We start from the raw sequence: 21702 nt of genomic DNA, 5'->3' as shown, positions 1-21702 counted from the left end.
TTAACAACATGGCACTTGTTGCTAGAGACTTTGAGAGGGTTAAAAGAGCAATGGGAACACGCAGAGACAGCGGAGAGGGGTGGTGGCTTCCCTGGACTAGATTTGGAAAAAAAAAAAGTGCACTGTTCCGAACCCCCCTGTTACTAATGATTCTCCAGCACCGTTCAAGTCTGCGTTATCTGATGACTCAGATGAGGGTGAAGGTCTGCAGCATTTTCTTGAAAAGTTAAAAGAAAAAGGAGTATGTGTACGTGTTGCCCCGAGATCAGATAAAAACCATGAAAGACTCAAGCAAAATTAGACCTATGCAGTGTAACAGCTATAGATCATTTAGGACGGAATGATGGGGATTCGTTGAAAGGGGCAGGTATCCCCCAACTCTTGGAAGAGACACTAATTGGCACACCACAATTACAGGCGTGATTAGTTTCTGAAATCCTGAGGCAGTCAGCAGATCTTGCATATCAAGCTATGATAAAGGTGCCTGAAACCGACAAAGCAGCCAAATAATTTATAATTATTAATCAGGGTCCCAATGAGAATTACATTCAGTTTATGGACTATCTTCAAGAGGCCATCAATAAGCAGGTTGAAAACTTAGAAGCTAAGGAAGCACTGGTGTTGAAATTAGCAGTAGAGAATGCTAATGTTTACTATCAATGTGTTATTTGCGAGTTTTACAGTACATATTACGCGCTTCTGTGTATTGCCTCCGAAAATCACTCTAGAGTCCGTGAAGGCTGGGAGGCCTCCCATACCCCTGAGGTGAAATCGGTGTGCTCAGCTCGCTCTCTGAAATGCCTGTACACTAATGCGTGCAGCATGGGGAATAAGCAGGAGGAGTTAGAAACCTGTGTTCGGGCAGGAGATTATGACCTAGTGGCAATTACAGAGACATGGTGGGACAGCTCACATGACTGGAATGTGGTCATGGATGGCTATGTCCTTCTCAGGAAAGACAGGCGTGGTGGTGGAGTCACTGTTTATGCGAGAGAGCAACTACAATGTATTGAGTATTGTCCAGGCACAGATGAGGAGCGAGTTGAGAGTCTGTGGGTGAAAGTTAAGAGGCAGGCTGGCAAGGGTGATACTGTTGTTGGTGTCTATTACAGGCCACCAGATCAGGGTGAAGAAGTTGATGAGGCCTTCTACAGACAGCTGAGAGCAGCCTCACAATCACAGGCCCTGGTTGTGGTGGGGGATTTTAACTTCCCTGATGTTTGTTGGGAGGACTACTTAGACAGCCAGCCACAGTCTAGGAGGTTCCTCCAGTGCCTTGATGATAACTTTCTGATGCAAAGGGTGGAGGAGGCGACTAGGAGAGGTGCATTGCTGGACCTCATCCTCACTAACAAGGAGGGTCTGGTCGAAGCCGTAAAGGTGGAGGGCTGCCTTGGTTGCAGCAACCATGAGATGGTGGAGTTCAGGATCTTGTGTGGCAGGAACAGAATAGCAAGCAGAATTGCAACCCTGGACTTCAGCAGGGCAAACTTTGGCCTTTTCAAGCAATTGCTATGGGAAATCCCATGGGCAAGGCTACTTGAAGGTAAAGGGGCCCAAGATAGTTGGTTAGTGTTCAGGGACTGTTTCTACCAGGCACAAGATCAGAGCATCCCGACACGTAGGAAGTCAAGGAAGGGAGCCAGGAGACCTGCGTGGTTAAACAGGGAACTGCTGGGTATGCTCAAGTGGAAGAGGAGAGTCTATAGATCATGCAAGGAGGGGTTGGCCACTTAGGGAGAATATAAGGCTATTGTCAGAGGGTGTAGGGAGGCAACTAGGAAAGCTAAGGCCTCAGAATTAAACCTGGCGAACAGGTTCAAGGACAAAAGGAAGAACTTTTTCCAATACGTGGCAGATAAAACTAACACCAGAGGCAATGTAGGCCCACTGATGAACGAGGTGGGAGCCCTGGTGACAGAAGATACAGAGAAGGCAGAGTTACTGAACGCCTTCTTTGTCTCTGTCTACTCTACCGGAAGCTGTCCTGAGGAGCCCCGTACCGCTGAGGCCCCAGAGGAAGGCAGGACAATGGAGGAGTCTGCCTTAGTTGATGAGGACTGGGTTAGGGAGCACTTAGGCAATCTGGACATCCATAAATCCATGGGTCCAGATGGGATGCACCCATGGGTGCTGAGGGAGCTGGCTGAGGTCATTGCTGGGCCATTCTCCATCATCTTTGCCAAGTCCTGGGAAATGGGAGAGGTACCTGAGGACTGGAGGAAAGCAAGTGTCACTTCAGTCTTCAAAAAGGGCAAGAAGGAGAACGCGGGTAACTATAGACAGGTCAGCCTCACCTCCATCCCCGGGAAAGGGGTGGAACGACTTATCCTTGGTGCCATCTCAAGGCATATCAGGGATAAGAGGGTCATTAGGGGCAGTCAACATGGCTTCACCAAGGGGAAGTCATGCTTGACCAACCTCATTGACTTTTATGAGGACATAACAAGATGGATGGATGATGGCAGAGCAGTGGACATGATCTACCTTGACTTGAGTAAGGCATTTGACACAGTCTCCCACAGCATCCTTATAACTAAACTGAGGGAGTGCGGTCTGGATGACTAGGCAGTGAGGTGGACTGCAAACTGGCTGAAGGGAAGAAGCCAGAGAGTGGTAGTCAATGGGGCGGAGTCTAGTTGGAGGCCAGTATCTAGTGGAGTGCCTCAAGGGTCAGTAATGGGGCCTATATTATTCAAGATATTCATCAACGATTGGGACAAGAGAATAGAGTGTACTATCAGCAAGTTTGCTGATGACACCAAGATGGGAGGAGTGGCTGACACACCAGAAGGCTGTGCTGCCATCAAGCAAGACCTGGACAGGCTGGAGAAATGGGCAGGGAAAAATTTAATGAAATATAACAAGGGCAAGTGTAAAGTCTTGCATCTGGGTAGGAACAACCCCAGGTTCCAGTGTAAGTCGGGGAATGACGTATTAGAGAGCAGGGTAGTGGAAAGGGACCTGGGGGTCCTGATGGACAGCAGGATGACCATGAGCCAGCACTGTGCCCTTGTGGCCAGGAAAGCAAATGGCATCCTGGGCTGTAATAGAAGGGAGGTGGTTAGTCGGTCGAGAGAGGTTCTCCTCCTCCTCTACTCTGCCCTGGTGAGACCACACCTGGAATATTGTGTCCAGTTCTGGGCCCCTCAGTTCAAGAAGGACAGGGAACTGCTGGAGAGAGTCCAGTGCAGGGCAACAATGATGATTAAGGGAGTGGAGCATCTCCCTTATGAGGAAAGGCTGAGGGAGCTGGGTCTCTTTAGCTTGGAGGAGACTGAGGGGTGACCTCATTAATGTTTACAAGTATATAAAGGGTGAGTGTCACGAGGATGGAGCCAGGCTCTTCTCGGTGACAACCACTGGTAAGACACGGGGCAATGGGTACAAACTGGAACACAGGAGGTTCCTCTTAAATATGCGAAGAAACTTCTTCTCGGTGAGGGTGACAGAACACTGGAACAGGCTGCCCAGGGAGGTTGTGGAGTCTCCTCCTCTGGAGACATTCAAAACCCACCTGGACGCCTTCCTGTGTAACCTCGTCTACGTGTTCCTGCTCCAGCAGGGGGATTGGACTAGATGATCTTTCGAGGTCCCTTCCAATCCCTAACGTGCTGTGATTCTGTGAAATCAAGCAGCTTGTGAGGAATGTGAGTTAATTGTTGTAATGGTTGTTGTTACAGGTGTTTCTTTGTGGTGTTGATTGTGTAAGTGCACCGTAGAACTTTTCCCTACTTTTCCCACTCATGCTGCAAGCATCTCTGTGCTTCCCCCTCCTCCCTCCCTCTTCTCGTGGTTTTTACTTATGAGATGGGGTCAGAAATGACTGTTTTCAGTTGTGTTCCTAAGAGGTGTTTTGGAACAGAGGAAAGCACTTGGAAATATGAGGAAAGAGCATCTTGTGAAATATTGTAATCAGTGGTGGCTGCTATGTAAGTTAGATGGTTGGGAAAACTGGCCGGAGAATAGAACCTTTAAGTACCTTTGAGTATAACACAGCAGTCATAGATGTTTTCCTTACTAATCTGTTCTCTTTGTAATACTAAATGAAGGAGTCTGAGGGTGAAATTTAATAGACTTATTCTGTGGTGACTAGTTGTAAGAGACTTCTTAGTAAATTCACCGTTCTAGTTTTTGAGGTCATGGGAAAGAAAAGAAAGAAAAGCAAGGCTGTTTTTTGGATTCAATGGAATGCCAAATGAACTGAATGCAATGAACTGTAATGATACCAACATGGCACTTTGGATTAATTGCCTCCCAGAAGCAGATATTAAACCACAGGAACTGGAATTGCTGGGATCTGTGGCCATGGATGATTTTATCCACCTGGTTTGTGAAAAGCGTCAGAACAATATGCAAGAGCATGAATGGATAAAACTGCAAAATGTTAATGCTACCCTTGGTGACTATAGAAATGAATCTTGATGGTGTAATGCCTTGAGGAAGAATCCAAGGGGTGCCATTGATCATGTGGGACAGCAACCCACATGGAGGACTGTGTAGTTTGGGACGATTAACTCTCTTAACATCCGTGTATCTATGATAATAGATCACAGAAGAGCAAGACGGGTGTCCAGGTTTTGTTAAAAAACAAGTTTCTCTTTTAGTGAATTGGCTTGTCAGCTAAAGCCTTCATATTAGCTGCATTTTCCTGGAGAACCAGATACATGTTTTGGTAAACCTAGCAATGGAATGCAAAGTTAATGATAAGCATGGATGGACATCTCGTGAGAGGGGCAACAAGAAACAGGTGACCAAGAAACTGACCAACTGTGTATAACGTTCCATTCACGTGAATACTTCATTTAAAAGTGGGAGATCACGAGGATCTCGTCTCCCTTTTCTTTCTTTTCCCTTCTGCTTATGGCTGACATTAGGAGAGGACCTTGCTAGTCGTCCCTGCGAACTGAGGCCTAGTGAGAGACTGAATCCAGCTCCGGTTGGCTGCAGAGTCCAATCCAGGACTTCGGGTGCTGGCTCTGCAGTTGCTGAGACTTTCAAGATTGGTTTTGTATATTTTGTATTATTTTCTCTTTTCTTATTAGTAGCATTAGTAAAACAGTTTTAATTTTTCCAACTCTCTTCTCTCTGTCCTTCTTTTCCTCCCAATCGCCTGTCCTTAGTGGGAAGTGGGGGGAGAGGGAGGGGCAAAAGGGGGAAGGGGGGGAAGTGGAGGTTAACAATCACCTGCCAGGGTTTTATTGTCACCCCACAATCTAAACCCTCGACATGTGAAAAACGCTTTTTGCATGTATATGAGTCAAAATGTGATGGTAATGTACATGTTTGGGCATCAGGGTGAAGAGTTTTAGGATCTCTTGTACCTGGTGTTGGCACAGCTGAAGCTTTAAATACTTTAGAAAAATTAGGATGCTGGTTAGCTAAGCCAACTAACAGAACTTCTAAGGCTTTAAGTGAACTTTTGTTAGATGTAGATTCTGTAAGACATGCTACACTGCAGAACAGAGCTGCAATAGACTTTTTGTTATTAGCTCAAGGACATGGGTGTGAAGATTTTGACGGTATGTGCTGTATGGACTTATCAGATCATTGTGAATCAGTTCATAAAAGTATACAGTTACTGAAAGAGGGAGAACAAAAGTTGCAAGTTGATGATGGATGGGATTGGTTAAATAAATGGTTCAGTGGTTGGGGGCTTTCATGGTGGTTGTTATCAGTAGTGAAAAGGGGACTGATTGTTTTGATGATTGTTGTGGTTGTGTTGCTAATGTTGCCATGCATGATTTCTCTGCTGCAAAGGGCCTTGCAGCAGACAAGGAAGGCATTTTTTTTTTTTTAGCACTAAAACAAAAAGTGGGAGTTGTGGGGGACTGCGGTGGGTCCATGGTTTCCCTGACAGAGGGTATGGGAACAAAGATTAGCCTTGAAGATATTAAGGTGTACCCCTGAGAAAGAAGGGAGTGGAAGAGTAACATTGACGATAGCAAAATCAGCCAATGATATGTTACTACTGTAGCCTGTAACCAATAGCAAAAAGGCACATGAGCTGGTAAAGACTATATAAAAAAGCATTTGTGGCAATAAATGGAGACTGCTGTTTGTACTTAAGAACTTGGTCTATCTCTTTAGCCTGTCTCAGCCATGGCCCATATAAAGTGTATTATGGCTGGAATGAGATGGAAAAACAAAAAAGCAAAATATCTCAGGCCTGTGCTGTACAGCTTGAACATAAATTTCAGGCCTGTGTCAAGCTGCAATCTGTTCTCTTTGTAGGTATCTGTTAAATGTGAAATAAGGACTAGAATCATGTTAAGTGATCACATTGCCTTCTTGGAAGATGGGTATACTGTTTTTAAGCATTTGTCACTTTAAAGGAACCAAATGGGTACCAGTGGGCTTTTGGTATATCTGCCTTGAGTACAGAGAAGATTAAACAGCTGTCTACCTTGCCTGGTCTCTCTGACAATCCTTCTGTTGTGGAGTTACTGCAGGTTGAAGAAAAGCAGGTGTTCATTGCTATCATGACAGTGCACCAGCAACAATATCGCACCATGGACTAAGAGAATGATGAATTACACCTGTGTATATATGTACATATGTGTATATATAGTAGTAGTAGTAATAATTCATTAGATTGTATTGATAAAGCCTAAGCATGTTGTGAGTGGTATGTAATAAGGGGTGGAATGTCCTGGTTTTGTTGAAAACAAGACCAGTTTCTCTTTTAGTGAATTTTCCTTTCAGCTTAAGTCTTCTTAGTGACTGTGTTTTTCTGAAGTATGATACATGTTTTGGTAGAGATAGCCATGGAATGCAAGGTCTCCGATAAGGATTCACGTCCCATAAGTGAGAGGGGCAAGGAGGAGTTAACTGAACTGGTGACTAAAACTGACCAACTAAGTATTTCATCCCATTCATGTGATACTTCATATAAAAGTGGGAGATCACGAGGATCTCATCCCTTTTTCCCTCTTCAACTATGGATGGCATCTGGGGAGAACCTTGCAAGTTGTCCCTGCAGACTGAGGCCTAGTTACAGACTGAATTCAGTTCCAGTTTGCTGCAGAGTCCAGTCCAGGACTTCCAGGTGTCTGCTTTGCTGCTGCTGGAGCAGTTCTGAGTTGCTGGGATTTTCAAGATTGGTTTTGTATTTTTTGTATTATTTTATCTATTTTATTAGTAGCATTAGTAAAACATTTTTAACTTTTTTCCATCTCTGTCTTTCTTTGCCCTCCTATCACCTGTACTTAGTGGGGAGGGAGGGCACAGGGGGGCTTGGGGGGAGAGGGGGTTAACAAAGCATCTGCTACAGTGTATTGTCGCCCTGCAAGCAAACCTTGACAAAGAGTTATTTGCTGCCTGAGGGGACTGCAGAGTAATGATGGGGAATTTTGATTGCTTATATATAAGAGATTTATTGGATAATGCATTGAGCAGAATCCTACCACCATAAGCAGTTCTACAAAGAGTCTGCCAAGATGTGACACAATTCATTATATAAACTTGCACCAGCACCAATCATGTGAACATTAGTATCAGTCGCCTTAACCTTGTGTTGATTTCATTCCCCCAGCACCAGCTCTGTTTACCGAAAGTGGTCCCTGAGCACTCATATTCCAGATTGTTACAAGGTGGTGTTTTTTATCTCATCAGCAAACTTCACTCCCTTGAAGGGAATCCTTCTGTCTCTGGCATTCCTGCTTCCATCCAGTTTAACCCCTTCTGCAGTTGGACTTTCTTGCCCTCCGTGTCAGATCATTCCTTAATCACAAATTACCACTGTTGAGCAGTAACATTGGCTTAAATTATTCCTAATCAAGTTCCAACTCCTACCAGATGGGAAAGATGAGAAATTTATTATTGTTCATTTAATACTTTTGAGACCTCAGACAATTTGGTGATGGGCATCAAGATCAGATCTGCTTTGGGGTTCAGGATTGGGGACTTGAAAGTTGACTTGGAAACTTTAGCCAAGTATAGGAGAGTAGTAGAAGAAGAAAACTGAAGTGGAAAATCTGTCTCCAGCATGTGCATTAATATTTCTATTCTTTTCGTGCTGTATCACCCCCAAATATATTAAGATCTTGCTGAGCTGTTGACAGAGACAGAGTCATTAACATAGTTCCACGATAGTCCATCTGGCAGTTGTAGAGACAATTATGATTGTTTAAAGGAGTGGTATGATGTGAAAGACAATGAATGGAAAGATGTTTACAAAATACTGAAAGTGAAAAAACAATGAGTTAATTACAGGAAGGAGGGAGATGTCAAGCAAAGAAGAGGAAGGCACACTGGAAAGACAAGAGAGCAAATAAAATGTAACGTGCAGTGCGGTGATTAGAAACGACACACAGCGGGACTCAGGCAGAGATGCACGTACAGACAGAGATCTTGTTCAGGAAGGAGTGTCAAGCCAAGCAGAGCAGAGAGCTAAGCTAAGCTGAGGCCTTCTTTATTAGTCAGTGACAATTTATAGGATTTACAGATACGGACCTGGACTAAGATGTTACATAAGATGTTTTTCCAATAATTGTTATTAAAAACACACCACACCGATGTTATCTTTGTTTCAGTTACGTTCCCACTCATTCACAGACCAGACCCAAGGACATTCACACATCATACATATGGGGGTAGTTTTCTGACCTGAGATATCATTCTCACTGGCCTGAGCTATCACTTGTTACACCCATAAAAACCATACTTCTGTATAATCTGTCCAAGGCCCTTTAGCTGGAACTGCTGTTCCCACATCTCTCCCTTTTTTGTTTTTGAACATCTGGTTCACAGTGAACGCCACAAGGACCCTGGCTGTATTCTCCTTTTCATTCTGTATTATTCTCCAGATGATTCAGAAGACTACAAGAAAAAAACATTACACAAGCACATCCAATTCCTACAAAAACCCATATATGCAGACTGAGGCCTGAAAACCAAGTTTTTGGGTCTAATCACCTTATGCTAATAGATAATGTTAGCCATTATGTCTTACAGTGCTAATTCTTACAAATTATGCAACTGTTTTGCAGGGCACTGGCTAAATCCTAAATCAGGCCTTGCACATTAGCTGAGACTGCTCTTTGGAGGTGTTGTTTTACTTGATTTCGCTCATAAACACTATAATTCAATTTAAATGGTATTACACATATTTAGCACTCTGATAATATAAAATACTGGTTCAGATATCATTTAAGGAGATTATTTGAATACAATAACATAAGAATAATGAGGATCCACAACATGCATGTAATCACTGACTAGAAACAAAAATAGAGGCCTCTTACTTCAGGGTACTCACAAGAAATAATCACTCACCTGGGTTAGGTGAAGTCTCATTCAAGGATACATCACTCACCCAAATGAGGAGGTGAGGCGCTCTCAGTCCCAGGAAGTCTCCTTAGACAGTGTTCCTGTCTAAGGAAAGGGCTCCAGTTTACAGACCCACAGCTACGAGAAGGCCACTCAAAGGTTGTCTTCGGTGGGAATCCTGTTTTTTAGGATGGTCAGATGTGGCTGTGGGCATTACAACATAGTCCAGAAGCTTTGCAGCTTCTCTGGGCACCTCCTTTGTTGAAGAGTCTGTCAATTGACCGAGGGTCCCACCCCTCCTGCCCCATGAGTTGGCAGAGGTGAAGAGGATGTGACTGACAGCACCTCAGTACCACCTTAGGTGTGTACTTTGGGACAAGCACAGTGGGGCACAAAAAATGCTAAAGAGCCATCAACCTCCTCATTGAAGGCCCCAGATTTCAGAGGAATGTGCAACTGCCACACAATCCACCCTGTGACCACAGTCATCATCTGACAGGCTACTTTGGAGTGGTGATGCAGTCACCTCTTGCCTCCAAAGTCAAAAGGGGGCATTCTGTTGGTGAGTTTGAATGCCCACTGTGGATCATCATACCTTATGTGTCATTTATGTGTCATTTTCCTGTTACACATTATCATTAAAAATCAACCTACAATTGAATAGAATAATGCAAATTATAACAAATTATAACAATTGCAGTTATTAACAAATATTGGAGAAAGCTGGTTAGCCATCCTAATAAGGAAAACAAATGCATTGAAAGTTTTTTCACCATTTAGTCCCCAGTCCAAATAATGTAAATCTGTATCATTCTGATATGCTAGTGTCTCTTCCTTTGGTCTCTTCTGTTTCTTTGTTGCCCTCTGCTGCAGGGACAGATGCTGTATCTCTGGCATTAGGTCCTGCGTCGTGTTTGTCCAACTCAGTCAGGTTTAACACATTTTGCAGGAAGCCACTTCAGTCCTGCTGGAATAAGAAAACATACATATCCCCTTCCCCAGGTGATTAACTCTACAGGCCCTTGCCACTGACTATTGTGCATGGGATCCCGGTACAAAACCTTTGGTCTCTGAGACAGGGAACATGGAAGTGTTTTTCCACTGCTGCGATAGAGGAGGGAGGCATAGTAGGATTCAAAAAATTTAAAGTATATCTTGCATTGTCTAATTGTTCTTGAGGCATCATATTCCCCCTTTTTGTTTTAATAACATCTGTTTCAGCATGGAATGAGCCTGTTCAATAATAGCCTGTCCAGTGGGAGAATGTGGAATACCTATGACATGTGAAACACCCCATTGCTGCAAAAAATATTGCATGGATCTAGCAGTGTATCCAGGACCATCATGGAGTGCTAAAGGGAGATCGACTGGTGGAGTAACACCCTGACGTGCCAGTCGGAAAGGTCCCAGGGAGGTACCCCCCAAAAGGAGATGGACCTCCTGCCCTCTCGGACAGAGGCAGAAGTCCTGAGGTGGCCCCACCCTTGTTGCTGTCAGGAAGAGCTAGGGGACCTAAAAGACGACGAGGGTTGGAAGCGTATTCCGGTTCAGCGTCCCAGGCAGCCCCCCTCCCTGCCTGCTTTGTCTCCCCAGGTGCCCCTCCGTAATAGGTTTGAGGCCCTGGATCTTGAAGAAGAGGTAGGTGAGGAGGTGGTGCCAAGCCTGCCTACAAGATCACATAGGAAGAGGCGGTTCACAGTATCACAGTATCACAGTATGTTTGGGATTGGAAGGGACCTCAAAAGATCATCTAGTCCAATCCCCCTGCTGGAGCAGGAACGCCTAGGTGAGGTCGCACAGGAACATGTCCAGGTGGGTTTTGAATGTCTCCAGAGAAGGAGACTCCACAACCTCCCTGGGCAGCCTGTTCCAGTGCTCTGTCACCCTCGCTGAGAAGAAGTTTTTTCTCAAATTTCAGTGGAACCTCTTGTGTTCCAGCTTGATCCCATTACCCCTTGTCCTATCATTCTTTGCCACCGAGAAGAGCCTGGCTCCGTCCTCATGGCACTCACCCTTTATATATTTATAAGCATTAATAAGGTCACCCCTCAGTCTCCTCCAAACTAAAGAGCCCCAGCTCCCTCAGCCTTTCTTCATAAGGGAGGTGCTCCACTCCCTTAATCATCTTCGTTGCCCTACGCTGGACCCTCTCCAGCAGTTCCCTGTTCTTCTTGAACTGAGGGGCCCAGAACTGGACACAATATTCCAGATGGGGTCTCACCAGGGCGGAGTAGAGGGGAAGGAGGACCTCTCTCGATCTACTAACCACCCCCCTTGTAATACACCCCAGGATGCCATTGGCCTTCCTGGCCACAAGGGCACAGTGCTGGCTCATGGTCATCCTGTTGTCCACCAGGACCCCCAGGTCCCTTTCCCCTACACTGCTCTCTAAAATGTAATTTCCCAACCTATACTGGAACCTGGGGTTGTTCCTGCCCAGATGCAGGACTCTACACTTTCCCTTGTTAAATTTCATTAGGTTATTCCCCACCCAGTTCTCCAGCCTGTTGACTTCTGTGTTGACTTCACAACTTAAGACTGCCTCTGATAAGAAAGAAAGAAGGGTGATTGTAATAGGAAATTCCCTTCTGAAAGGAACAGAGGGCCCAATATGCAGAGTTGACCCTCATCTTAGGGAAGTTTGTAGTCTACCTGGAGCCCAGGTCAAGGATATCGCTAGAGAGCTCCCCAAACTGGTGCATCTGACAGACTACTACCCGCTGCTGGTCTTCCAGACAGATGGGGAGGAAGCTGCTTCCCATAGTTTGAGGGGAATGAAGAACGATTTCATGGTCTTGGGAAGGATGGTGAAAGACTCAGGGGCTCAAGTGGTCTTCTCTTCACTCCTTCCATCTTCAAGTGACGATGTGGGAATGAATAGGAAAATTCAGTATCTAAATGGTTGGCTCCAAGACTGGTGCTACAGGCATGGCTTTGGATTTTTTGATAATGGTTGGTTTTATAAGACACCAGTCCGGACAGTGTCATGCGGGAAAGGTTTATCTCGCAGGGGCAAAAGGATGCTGGGGCAGGAATTAGCTGGGCTCATTTGGAGAGCTTTAAACTAGGCTCGAAGGGGGATGGGGTTGTAGCTGGGCTTGTCCCAGTGGGGCAGCATTCTAAAACTGATGAGGACCGGGTGGCCTCCTATGCCCCTAGGGAGAAATTGGTGTGCTCTGCTCACTCCCCGAAATGCCTGTACACCAATGTGCGCAGCATGGGAAATAAGCAGGAGGAGTTAGAATCCTGTGTTTGGTCGGGAGATTATGATCTGGTGGCAATTACAGAAACATGGTGGGACAGTTCACATGACTGGAATGTGGACATGGATGGCTATGCCCTTTTCAGGAAAGACAGGCCAGCCAGGCGTGGTGGTAGAGTTGCTCTCTATGTGAGAGAGCAACTACAATGTACTAAATTCTGCCCAGGAGTGGATGACGAGCGAGTTGAGAGTGTATGGGTCAGGATCAAGGGACAGGCTGGCAGGGGTGACACTGTTGTGGGCATCTGTTACAGGCCACCAGATCAGGCTGAGGAAGTTGATGAGGCCTTCTATGGGCAGTTGAGAGTGGCCTCACAGTCACAGGCCCTGGTTGTGGTGGGTGATTTTAACTTTCCTGATGTTTGCTGGAAGGACCATTCAGCCAGCCAGCCACAGTCCAGGAGCTTCCTCCAGTGCATTGATGATAACTTTCTCATGCAGATGGTGGAGGAGCCGACTAGGAGAGGTGCACTGCTGGACCTCATCCTCACTAACAAGGAGGGTCTGGTCGGAGCAGTAAAGGTTGAGGGCTGCCTTGGTTGCAGTGACCACGAGATGGTGGAGTTCAGCATCTTGGGTGGCAGGAACAGAATAGCAAGTAGAATTGCAACCCTGGACTTAAGCAGGGCTAACTTTGGCCTTTTCAAGCAATTGCTGGGGGAAATCCCATGGGCAAGACTGCTTGAAGGAAAAGGGGCCCAAGATAGCTGGATTGCATTCAGAGATTGCTTCTTCCACGCTCAGGATCAGAGCATCCCCACACGTAGGAAGTCAAGGAAGGGAACCAGGAGGCCTGCGTGGTTGAATAGGGATCTATTGGGTATGCTCAAGCAGAAGAGGAGAGTTTACAGGTCATGGAAGCAAGGGCTGGCCACTTGGGAAGAACATAAGGCTGCTGTTAGAGGATGTAGGAAGGCAGCTAGGATAGCCAAGGCCTCCTTAGAATTACAGCTGGCGAGAGGGGTCAAGGACAGCAAAAAGAGCTTTTTCAAATACATAGCAGATAAAACTAATACCAGAGGCAATGTAGGCCCACTGATGAATGGGGTGGGTGCCATGGTGGCAGAAGATAGAGAGAAGGCAGAATTACTGAATGCCTTCTTTGTCTCTGTCTACTCTGCTGGAGGCTGTCCTGGGGAGCCCTGTACCCCTGAGACCCCGGATGAAGCCAGGTCAATGGAGGAGTTTGCTTTAGTCGATGAGGACTGGGTTAGGGAGCAATTAAATAGTCTGGACATCCATAAATCCATGGGTCCAGATGTTCAGACGCTGAACATCTCTGCTTTTGTCACTCACATGAGCAGATGCACAAAGCATACCTGAAAAAGTATCTATAGAAACATGTACATATTTCAAACGACCAAAAGGTGAGACATATGTAACAGCAGTCTGCTAAATGGCATTAGCTGTGAGACCATTTTGGCTTTCATGTTTATTGGATATTGTTTTTTCTTACTGGAACGAAGTCCTGTTTGAGTTCTATCAGTGTATTGTTGGCTTTACCAATACTTTGGTTGCCCATACTAGTGGAAATACAGTATCCAAAATTTCCTTGGAGATTTCTTGCTTGAAGCGAGCAGATCTGCACCATCCAAGCATCTTATGGGACACGCAACTGAACAGATGTCACGGAGGCACCCCGCAGGTCAATTTAAGGGACAACAAGGTCCAAAACCAACTTTTATTGAACCGGTGGAAAACAGGGTTTTAGCACTCCAAAAGTGACTTAAATACAGGTTTGGATATCAGTTGAGGAAAATTATTGAGAGAGGCAGCCACTAATACAACAGGAGGTCCACAGAGTGCATGCACGTGGCTTCACCAAAACAATGCCGGAGCCGTCCCTGAGTCCTGGAGGAATACACACTTGCCTGAACACAGTGCGGGATTATTTTTAAAGAGATACACGTACTCGTAGTGAGTACGGAAAGTGTGCACTCGCGATTCCGCGAGAGTAAATTTACTTGCAAATGTGCACGGAATCCTACACGTGCTTATGTGGAAGCACGGGAGGAAAATACACTCGCGATTGTGCGAGGAAATAAAGTACTTGTGCAAATGTGCACGGAAAGAAAATACACCCGCGACTCTGCGAGGATTAATTTTACACGCGCTCATATGGAGCACGGAAAGTTATATGTGCATATGTGCACAAAAAGTATAAATATACTCGCAATCCTGCGAGAAGTTTTACTTACACACATGGCGGCAAGGCAAGCGGAGTCCCCATCCCGGGGAGGGGGGCTCTCCTGGCGGCAGTGGCTAAGCTCGTACTCCGAAAGACCCCCACACAAAATGGGCGGAGTCTCGACAAGAGTCCCGTTTTTATACTGGCTGATCAGATCTGACTGTAGGCACTCTAGAAGCTTCTCTGCACCCCCACACTGTCTGTGGGTGCCCCTGAAGCCTCCAAACATCCCCCACACTGGGCGCGGCTCAGTGTGCCTTGGCACTCCCTTCTTCTAATGTCCCAGGAGCCAGGGTGCTCTGGGCCAAACAAAAGAAGCTGTTAGCCTCAAGTAGCAGAGAAAGGGGGAGATGTGCCATACTGAAGGAGGGAGGGGGGGTTGCATTCTGCCACAACAGAATACTCAGAAAATGTTATTTGAACTTAGAATTTACTTAACAAATCTTAACCTAAGAGAGGTATAGGACTTTCTGGCAACTATAAGAATTCAGCTGTTAAAACTTTGTTCCAAGTTTGGCATTCCATGGGTTTCAAAAAATGGTCTTTCTTTCTTTCTTTCCCATGATCTCAAAAACTATCACGGTGAATTTACTAAGAAGTCTTTTACAACTAGTTACCACAGAATAAGTCTATTAACAAATGTTTTGTTTAATTTCCCAGTTTCATTAGAACTACAGATCTGGTAGGGATGCCTTTAAATTTCACCCTCGGACTGCTCCATTCAGTATTACAACATCGCTGCAGTGGGGGGGAGAGAAAACCCCCCTTTCACCACTTTAAAAGTGGGAAGCCAGGTTTTTCTATTTTTTTTTCTTTTTCTTCTTACTGCAGTTCAGACACAGGCAAGGCCACACAGGTGCTGTTAATTCTGGTGCTAAGCGGGAGCTGTCCTGGAGCTGCCAGGGAGCTAAGTTTATCTTGCAGCTTGACACAGGCCTCAGATATTTTGCTTTTTTATTTTCCCATTTCATTCCAGCCATTATACACTCTATATGCGATTCTAATTACCTGAGCAATAGTTACATTCTTCAGCCCCATTTACTGTTTGCAGTGTCTTGCAGATGTCAATAAACAGCATATTAACCATCAATCCATTATTTTCATTTTCCTAGATCCAAATCAGGTCATATTCTAGCAACTTTTAAATATAGCCTCTTCCAAGTGCACATCCAACATAGCATTTAGTTTTATTTCTCATACCTCAAACTAGCACATACATACAATGCGAATCACAGTTTAACAACTTAAATTTTTTTCTGGTGTCACAATTATTAGATAACTATAAGAGCAATTACTCTAATGTGTAAGGATGCATCCTAAGGGGGAGCAAGGTGGTATTTTAGTAGCAGAACCGGTTCCCATTTTGTAATTATCTCCCCAAACAAAATTCTTTTGGTACCAAATATATATATATATCTGCAAAATAAAATACTGAGCTCAGATATGAAAACCAAACACCAAGTTCAAATATACAGATGGATCACAGTTACACTTATTCAAGACAATATCTTGATTTTGGGCCGCTTACTGCTCAGCCAGGTGGAGGTGCCGCTGGGTCTCCCTGACAAAATAGGTCAGTGCACACTGGAGCCCAATTGGCACCTGCTCCCCCGCTGCCCTAGCAAGCTGGACTGGGCAAGGCTTTTATTAGCATCTCATCTGGGGTGCTACAACTGTTATTCCAAAACCAGGATTCTTTACTTGGTGTGCATATTAAAGAGCCAAATTTAGTACACCGAGATGAGACACAGCCTATCACAGAGTTGCACAAGTCTGAATGCTGGAATAAAGCTAGCATGCTAGAAAGAAAATTAACAGCTATTAGACACAAAATCTTATCATCCTATTCATGCAGTAAAGAACTGAAGTACTCACGGTCTACTGTATTATCACAGAATGTACATTTTGAGTCAACAGATTCTCATGATTTAGCAGTCTGTGAACTTACTGTACCATATAACAGGCAAAGACTTATTAAACTGTAATATGCTTAAACAGATACCTACAAAGAAAACAGGTTAATAAGGAAAAGTATCTCACAGAGTGGTCTGCAAGTTTTCTGTGACTTGTGTGTTATCAGTTAATTCTCAGCTTGTTGAAGTGCAAACCATTCCACCTGTAAAACTGTCTGAAATTATTTAATGATCTTTTGTAGAGTTTTTTTTTTTTGTCCTGCTCTTCTCGCTTTAAAAACAACATTAATTGCAACAAAGTGTTATACTTTAAGGTTCTATTCTCCGGACACTTTTCCCAATCATCTAACTTAGACAGCAGCCACAATTAATTACAATATTTCACAAGACCTTCCTCATATTTCCAAGTTCTTTCCTATGTTCTAAAACACCTCCCAAAACTTATTTCTTAGGAACATGACTGAAAACAGTTGTTCCCGACCCCATCTGGTAAGTAAAAAACATGAGAAGAGTGAGGGAGGAGAGGGAAGCACGGAGCAGCTTGCAGTGGAGAAGGAGGGAGAAGGCTTACAGTGCACTTATACAAACAATATCACAAAGAAACAAATGTAACAACAACCAGTAAAACAATTAACTCACATTCCTGACAAGCTACTTGATTTTCAGAAAGTCAAAACACAGAAGCAGGTATTCCATCATGTTCTGGTTGTTGTTGTGGTTTGTAAATAACTGGAAAGGAGAAAGAAAAATCACCATGCTCCATAGCTCCATGGCATTTTTGCATCACCCCTTTGTGTTCTGCTGTCTTAGTCATGAAGATGTTACTGTGTGCTGTATAAGCATCATTAAAATCAGGCAAAGGAGGTGCTGAGGGCAGAGTTTTAGACTCCTGACCCAGCTCCTCACAAATTTCTGCCTTATCTTTGCACAGCTGTGTTGGCATTAATGATGGATGTGAAACTGACTCTTTTTCAAGATCTACAGAGCCTGACTCAAAAGGATTAGTGCTGTTGGGACTCAAATCATTAGCAACCTGCTCATTTGTGTTTTTCTGTCCATCCTCCCGTTTGCCCTTTCAGTATGTGCTCTGCCTACTGCAACTGCGATAGTGCAGAGTACACAAATCTCCAAGTTACATGCAAACCATCGGGGACTGTAAAACCTGAATTATTTTGCACATGTAGCTGTTCCCCAACCTATTTCCAAATTTTACTTGGAAACCAGTCACAATTCTCTCTCACCCATACCAGGAGTGAAGTGACCTGATTCTCAGAAATATGATACCCAGAAAAACATAATATCTGCAGTAAAACCTGCAAATACAATTTATGTTCCTGAGAGGCGGCTTTCCCTATACTAACACAATCCCGCAGCTCTCTCGTTCAACGAGGACTGCTTGTCCCTATTTATACCATAGGGATTAATGTGGCCACAAATAAAATTTACTCACCCATCGGATTGCATGGTCGCCGCCAAACACACTGCTCGATGAAGAGCCTCCAGGGGTCACACACTCATGCAGGGCACCATTTGCGGTGATTAGAAACAACGCACAGCGGGAGGCAGGCAGAGATGCACACACAGACAGAGATCTTGTTCAGGAAGGAGTGTCAAGCCAAGCAGAGCAGAGAGCTAAGCCAGGCTGAGGCCTTCTTTATTAGTCAGTGACAATTTATAGGATTTACAGATACGGACCTGAACTAAGATGTTACATAAGATGTTTTTCCAATAATTATTATTAAAAACACACCACACCGATGTTATCTTTGTTTCAGTTACGTTCCCACTCATTCACAGACCAGGCCCAAGGACATTCACACATCATACATATGGGGGCAGTTTTCTGACCTGAGATATCATTCTCACTGGCCTGAGCTATCACTTCTTACATTCATAAAAACCATACTTCTGTATAATCTGTCCAATGCCTTTTAGCTGGAACCGCTGTTCCCACAATGCAGAGCATACACTTCCATTTATTCTGTGCCATAACTCACATTTCCATTTTGCAGTCCTGTCCCATCAGTAGCAGCAACAGTTAGAACACTAACACTGATATGGCACCACCAGAATTATCTACGTCTTCATAGAAAACTTGGATTTTTATAATCATAGAATCTTTTACCAAGGTGAGCAGATCCAATGTTGCCACAATCTGCAGCGGAGTGCTCTAGCACAGTGCACAGGGGGATGTCCTAAACCCAGGGAGCCTCAGGGGAAGCAGAGAATGCTGCCAGGAGCCTGTAGCTCATGCAACAGCGGCTGACAAGACCTGGGCAGGGCCACTAGCAGCAGCGGCCAAGCCCCCCTCACAAATATAAAAGAAGCCCCTGGAGAGTGCTAGGGATCAGCAGCACTACAACCAGGGCATGGCACATCAGCAAGGGCATGGTGCAACAGTTTGCATAGAAGGATGCACAGGAAGGGTGCTGTAGCTCTGCTGGCTTCACCAGGGAGCAATGGTATCCACCTGGCAGAAAGCCAAGGCTTCTCTAAGCTGTTATCCTGCCACGACTGATGCAGTTTCCTGTCGTGGGGGAGTGATTTAAGGTTCTGCTTTTTGCAGAACAAGGTTTAGATTTATCAAAGAAAAGTGCAACTTAAAATACTTCTGTGGCAGGTTCACTCTATTATTTACTGCATGAAGCCAAATGCTGCTTACCTTCTCTCCAGGGTCCTGATACCTGTTCATGGAGCAAACTTTCAGGTGTCTTCCCTCCCTGATAACTGTTCGCTCCAGAGTCTGTATTCCAGAACTCTGGAGGCAAACTTTCAGGCGTGATAACCATTTGCAGTGAAAACTTTCAGGAAACTAAATTTGTAGCAAAAAAATGTAATGGAGTAGAATAGCAGGAGGGCTGGCTCAAGCTGGGTACCTGCGCAGAGGTCCAAGCCAAGTATAGAAAACCATAGATTTTTATATCTTTACAGACCATTCATACCATGATTCAGTCCAATAGCAATATTTCAGTTTGGGGTCTTCTTGCTTCTCATTGGATCTTTTTCACTGATCTCAGATGGGCCTTTGTTTTGTTTAGCTGTAGATATCGTTTATAGTCCATAGCCTTGCAGGTACTCTTTTGTCTGAATAAATCCTTTTCTTCTCAGTGAAGTGCAAAACAGGCCCCATTTTGCAGATGTCTGTAATGTCTCCGCATTAGCCTTGAAATTGTTATGTTTCCCTAGTCAATTCTGTTCTTCCCAGCAAAGTGTGAACTAGACCTTATCTTGCAGGTGTTCAGTGTAGTTTGTAGTTGCTTTTGGTTAATATGAGCAGAACTTCACAGCTTAAGATTTCAGCAAATGCAGCTTACTAAGTAACATGAAGCAGAGAGTGTATTAAAAACCACACAACTTTGTAATTCTAGATGATTCACTATATTTAGTATGCATTTACTTAAGCTAAATGATTGATATAAAACTTAAATTGGGCTCATCAAGTGATCTGTGAGGAGTAAAAAAATCATTGCCATATAGCCAGCTTGTTTAGCAGAGAGAGTTCAAAGTAGGCTCATCCAGGCTATTGTATTTACAGGATAAAGTGATTGGTTCATAGTCAAATTGCATACAGTGGGAAAGGTATGCATGAGACTCCCTGCATCCACAACTTCTCAATGTTCAGTGTGTCATTCTGCTTCCTTGTGGGTTTCCTAAAAGGAGTTCTTGGCCCAGCTGCAGCTCAGGCCTTTACCTCCTCTGGAGCCTGGACCAAATTGCTGCTGGTTTGGCTGGGGGGGGTCAAGTGCATCCATCACAAAAATCAAAGCAGTGTTTATGGTGTCAAAGGAGGAAATAGTCCACTGTCAATCAATTTTGTAATGTTCATTGGCATACAGCCATTATCTACTCAGAAAAAATAACAGTAAGAAACATTAATATCAAAATCCCTTAGCATAGTTTAATTCTGTAATACAGCTACAGGGGTTGTCATGATAATAAAAGAGAGTGTTAAAAATCTGCAGCTGCTAATCTTCCCTTAATACAAAAGACAGATGAGGTACTGTCACCACAAAATGATCATATTCTACTTTTACACCTGTTCTGCACCAGGGTGGGGTGTGTCTGTGAGAGAGAGAGAGAGGGTCTAGGGTTCTTTCCTTTCTTGAGGTAGCAAAGGGAAGCCTAAAAGCAATCAAAAGGGATTTCAGAGCCTTGGGATGGTTGGCCAAAGGATCAGGTGCTCAGGTAGTATTTTCTTTGATCTTTTCACAGAATCATAGAATCACAGAATGGCTGGGATTGGAAGGGACCTCTGGAGATCATCTACTCCAACCCACCTGCTAAAACAGGTACACCTAGAGTAGATGGCGCAAGAATGTGTCCAGGCAGGTCTTGAATGTCTCCAGAGAAGGAGACTCCACAACCTCTCTGGGTAGCCTGTTCCAGTGCTCTGTCACCCTCAAAATAGAGAAAATAATATAGAACGAAACAGGCAGACCCAGCTGATCAACACATGGCTCCAAGGCTGTTGTCATCTGCGGAACTTTGGGTTTTTCGATCATGGGATGGTCTATTCTTCACCAGGTCTACTGACATCCGATGGGATGCATCTCTCTCAGAAGGGGAAAAGGGCTTTTGCTCAGGAGCTAGCAGGGCTGATTGACAGAGCTTTAAACTAGATTGAAATGGGGAAGGGGGCAGTACCAGGTTAGTCAGTGACAAGCAACAGGTTGGCACACCAAAGCTCGAGGAGCTGAGCGCTAGTGAGATTCTTCAGACTCCACCACAAGGTGATGGGCACAATGTACCACACTTGAAGTGTTTCTACACTAATGCGCGCAGCATGAGGAACAAGCAAAATAAGCTAGAAGCCTTGACCCAGTCCCAGGGATATGTTATCATTGGCATAAGCGAAACCTCGTGGGACAAGTCCTGTGACCGGTGTGCCATGATGGATGATTACAGGCTCTTCAGGAGGGATAGGCAGGGCAGGTGAGGCGGGGGGGTGGCATTGTATGTAGTGGAGGGGCTGGAATGCATGGAGCTGGCAGTTGGTGATGGCAAATTTGAGACCCTCTGGATAAGGATTAAGGGACAGACAAGTAAAGCGGATGTCATCATGGGTGTTT

Source organism: Columba livia, chromosome W (assembly GCF_036013475.1).
Source record: "Columba livia isolate bColLiv1 breed racing homer chromosome W, bColLiv1.pat.W.v2, whole genome shotgun sequence".
NCBI classification, from domain to species: domain Eukaryota; kingdom Metazoa; phylum Chordata; class Aves; order Columbiformes; family Columbidae; genus Columba; species Columba livia.
This window is presented reverse-complemented; position numbering follows the sequence as displayed.